Source organism: Choloepus didactylus, chromosome 5, assembly GCF_015220235.1.
Source record: "Choloepus didactylus isolate mChoDid1 chromosome 5, mChoDid1.pri, whole genome shotgun sequence".
NCBI lineage: Eukaryota > Metazoa > Chordata > Mammalia > Pilosa > Megalonychidae > Choloepus > Choloepus didactylus.
Genome location: NC_051311.1, coordinates 17,285,333 through 17,290,469, shown reverse-complemented (window position 1 = coordinate 17,290,469; position 5,137 = coordinate 17,285,333).

Sequence of the window (5,137 nt, the reverse complement as noted above, 5' to 3'; positions counted from 1 at the left end):
GATTTCTCTGTGCTATGTTCTCCCACTTTATTTTCTCTGAACTAGCTAGTCATCAGCAATCTGTGCATTTTCACATCTACAGGCTGAGGACCTCCTCTGCTAACAGGGGAGCAACGTAGCAGTTATACTCAAGTTTGCACCTGGAGGACAGGCTGCATGGCATGGACCCAGCTTTACTCGGTGTAAAATTTAAGTCGGAATTAGTGATTTCATAACCTGAACAAATTTTTTTAAGGTGTTTATGTCCTACTTTGTATTAGCTTAGCTTCTCTCTGCTTTCCTCCTGGTTGTGCCCATTTCTCCCTCTATTTCTGGCTAGGATCCTCTTTTCTTGCCCTCTTGGCTTTAAGGCTGGCTTTCCAGCTGGCTGACTGGCCCAGATGGTAGGACACTGAATCCTGATTGATGATTGGAATCTGAGATATCCTTACCTGTCCCCAGAGGACTCCCTCTGGACTTTCATTCTTTCTTAACTCCCAATTAAACTAATATGGGATCGGTGTGGAGTAGTGTAAAAAATCCTGGATTTTGAGTGCATTTGGGTTGGAAACATGGCTCCGCCATGCACTAGCTGTACAAGTTTTGAAAAATCACCTCACCTATGTGCGCAAATCACTTTCCTGATAAGTGATGGAGTTGGCCTGGCTGGGTGATTTTTAAGGTACTCTCCAGCTGTAGCATCCTAAGATAATTGTGATTAGTTGTTAACTTACATAGTCAAGTAGCTTCCATAGAGAGATGTTATGCAATTAACATTGTTATAGACATCATACAATTTCAAATCTATTTTGGTTTCAAGCAGGGTGTATATAAATAGATCTATAAACATATAGATAATTTAGACATCTTCCTTCAAAAAAACACAGTGCAATATCATTACAATTTGAATGTGTTAAACACATGGAAAAATCAGGAGAAATTATGCCTTTTCTTCTACCATGTTTAACAACTCAATGTAGAAGAGACGTTGTATCACACGGACCACAATGATACAGCCATGTTTTCTGCCCCTGATGCCCACACTGCACCTTGGATTCCATTACATCTTTTTGTTCTCAGGGTCTACCCGCAACAGATGTTTTGTTGGTGTTTTTTTATGTTAAAAGCAGAGGGAAAGAATGGGGCCTTTGTTGAGACTCAGTGGTGACTACTGTGTTTGCCAATTGATGGCCTGGCCCGACAGCCACTTAAGCACGTAACAGGGTCCTCGTGTGATGGATGGACTCGCTGTGTGTGTCGTGGCTCCCACAGCTGATGCTTGGACACGGGTCCCTCCAGGGTCATAGGCAGTCACTCCACCAGGGGGATCTTTTCCCTGGCTCAGGGATCACTGCCCAGCCTGGCTAAGCAAAGAGTTTGCTCATCACAGTTTTAGATTGGTCTGGTAACCAGTGTTGACACCCTGTTATTTTTCAGGAGGTGGCATTTTTTTTTTCTGGACAGCGTCTTTGTGACAGCAGATACTGCCTTCGTGGCAGTAACGCAGATGTAATTGGAGCAACAGCAGGCTCTTCAGATTTAATGAAGGTGGGGATGGTTAAGGTTGCAAATCCGTGGGAGTGGGGTCCAGATGATGTGTCAGTGGCCATTAGCCACCCCTCCTCCCATTTTCCTTTCCATTATGTTTTAGAGCTTTGTTTCAGACAAATTGCCTGTGGCAGGGGGCTGGGAAGATGACTCTGAAGGGGCTTCAGCCCACACAGGGATACGTGTGACAAATTATCCTGACAGGGCTGCCACTACCATATTAGCAGCTCATTAGAAGAGATGGGTGAAATTCATCTCGGCTTTGATCAATTTTCTGCTAGCATTTCCGGGCTTTAAAAGGATCCCATTTTCCCCACCCCTTCCCTTCCTGCCCCTAGTTTCTCATAATTTTTTGTACTGAAGCCCTATACTTGGCAGGACTTCCCAAAGGTTCAGAGAATCTGGCAATGGACTGACCAAGTCCTACAAGTGTCAATACCCCGTCTTAGGGGGAAGGAAGAAAATGTGAGCCTGGGTTTTCACATTTGCACTCAAAGAAATAAAGAGCTTGGATGACACAGCCTTGAAGTTTCTATTCAACTGTCACGTTTGGTGAGTCTTTGGAGAGAGTTGGAAGGCAGGGAGGGGGAGAGCAGAAGGCCTTTGCTTTCACTGTGTCCTCTGTCTGAGGAATCTTGGAGCTAGACAGGTCCACGGAGAACAGCCAGTCCAACCACCTGGCTCGAGAAACCTCCGGATAAGGTGACACAGATAAGACAAGGATCTGGACCTCCGATTATTCAGTCTGCAGTCCCTGCTGCTCTGTTGCATCACCTTAACACAAGGGAAAATAATTGAAAACAAGGATCTTAGCAGTCAAACATATACCTACTTCATGCAGTAACAACAGACACACACATAAGGCTTTCCACGTGCCAGGGACTCTTCTAAGATTTTTACTAATCAATGAATGTCTTCAATCCTAGAACAACACTATTATTTCCATTTTGTAGATGAGCACACTAAGGAACAGCGATGTTAAATAAGTGGTGGGGCCAGGATTAGAACCCAGGCCATTCAGGTTCCAGTACTTGTGTCCTTGACCACTATGCTACACTGTACCTTTGGAGTAGCTCTTCTAATGTTAAATTTCTATGTATGTCTTTTATGTTTGCTTACTTCTTTATGAGTATGCCTTATCTGGAATTTTAGTGTTCTGTGGGTCTCATGTTATGCTTTCTTGTATTTTGCAATGCACTTAAAAATGGGAACATGTAGAATAATAGAGGAAATATGAAACAATAAGGAATCTGGAAACTTGCTATTGCGCCCTTGGGATTTTCAGAGAGTTGTGGGCTTCAGTGACGACCCAGTAGAGAGAAAAACAACAAGGGGAGAAAAACACCAATTGAGTTAAGGATGGTAATTCAGAAGCAAGAGAAGACAAGTTAAAAATTATCTATGTAGATTCCCACAAGGCATTTTTAATTGTACGCTACATAAAATGTAATGTTTAATCGCTCCCTCTCTTCATTAGTTGTATTTCCAGATTATATAAATTGGGCAAAACACAGCAAAATGGCATTCTTTCCAAAAACTTGTATTTACCTGTGCTATGAGGCATGGTACAGAGTTGCTGCCTTTGGGGATTTTATTGTGCTTGAGGAAAGAGACTAAGAGTAATCATTAAGATGCAAGATGAAAAGTGCTATAATGGAGGTTATTTCAGTCAGAGGGAAACTTATGAGCAAAGTCATAGAGACAAGGAAGAGTATGACTTGCTTCGGGAAAAACAAGTGATACACCATGATTGGAACAGTAAGGAGTTAGGGTCAAGGCCGTAACTCTCTGTAATTCCCAAAGGCACCATCCCATTGTAGTGTCAGCAAGGGGAGCCCTCTGGAGTTGTCTAGTGCATACAACCAGAGAGGCTGGATGTGGAGGTCCTGGGTGAGACTGGGAAGGGGGACCCATAGGTCTTTTTTTCTTTTTATATGATGTAGGAGAAGATTTGAAGGGGGAAATGGCATCAGATTTGCCTATTATTAAAAGGGCAAAAGCTATATGTTTTCCTGGATCAGCAAAATCAGCAACTAGAAATAATGTGTTTGTAACAAACACTCCTGGTACCCACTTAAAATATTAATATTGGTGTTAAAAGAGAGTGAAAATGCCTAATCATAGAGTCTCTGTGTGTGAAAAGTTTTCAGATTTTCAATCAGAAACTAGCCAGAAAAAAAAACTTTCCAAGTATTTATGCATTTTCACAATGAAATGTGTAGACCTTCAGAATATGCACTCACAAAGCTGAGAGGGATTTTAGAGAAATTCCAATCTCCTTTACAGATGAGGCAAAATATCTTTGCAAATTAACCTTAAGTGGCAACAGAAAAAGGATCACAACTCTGGGTTCCGGCTCTTAGTTTAGAGGCGTTCTTCCCTCTAAACTGACCTGCCACTAAACTAAACAATAATAATAAACTTTTGCACTCTTGTAGCAGGGATTGTGATGCCAGGCCAATCGTTTCCTCAATGCTTTTTTTTCTTTTCTGTTTTCCATTGCCCCAACTTTATCCCAGGTTTACCCTGGAACAGAGTCCACACAGGATAAAATACCATGAGAAGCTCTGGTCTGATTGCTGCAGCCGGGCCAGAGACAGGAAATACTAGAAACCATGAGAGAGAAAGCCTGTTCTGACGAGAATTCCAGCAGCGTTTGGTTCGATTCAAGCTAGTTCCAAAACAATAGAAAATCCTTACAAGACTTGCCAACATTTTTAGGGTACTCCTCCAAAACAAAGAGAAATTTACATCTTTGACTAGTCCCCCATATTTATGGAGCCCACCCACTGTACCCGCTACCCTGACCACCCCTACCTCTCCATCAGAAGGGAGCCCAGGATGGGAAATAACCATTTTTGGATCTTCAGAGAGGTTATGACTTGTCACCAGCCTTGTGTATAACTCTGATAGTGTGCACCTTCTGAAGTCTGGACCATAGCAAACTATTGAGTTTCATTTTTCTTGTGCTGGATAATATGCCAACATTAATTGACATGATGCTGTCATTCTCTCACCCTGTAAAAGAAAATCACTACAAGTTCACGGCTTAATCTTTGCTCATAGGAGACTTAATAAAAGGCATTACGCCAAAAAAAAAAAAAAAAAAAAAAAAAAGAGAGGTGAACATTGTTAATCACTCTGTCAGTGCAAAAAGAATGCTTTCTGCTGCACTGTTCTGCACTGACCTAAAACAAATTCGAAGAAGAGGTCCAACTCTCATCTATGCTCCAGAGGCCATATTGTTTTGCAGACGGTGGAATAGATAAAATATTTCCTGAAGAGTGAACACGTGCAGGAAAGAGCAGAGTGTGAGGATATGCTGCAGTAAGACAGGCTAGCCAGATGTCAGAGCTGACCTCTACTTAGCGGAATCTGATTGACTTTGGGGTTGGATTTCTCCAGCTGTTTGGAAGAGCTACATGGGAAGTCAACTCTTTCCCAAGACTAAAGGGGGCCACCTGCAAAATATCCTCTTCATTGCCATTGGGATTTCTATTGTGTGTATTTCTGGGATCTTGGATCCCTATTTTTCAATGTACAGAAGTGTTATAAAAAGGATTACAGATTTATCAGCAACCAGATCGCTTGAAGACAGCTCTGTGTTATT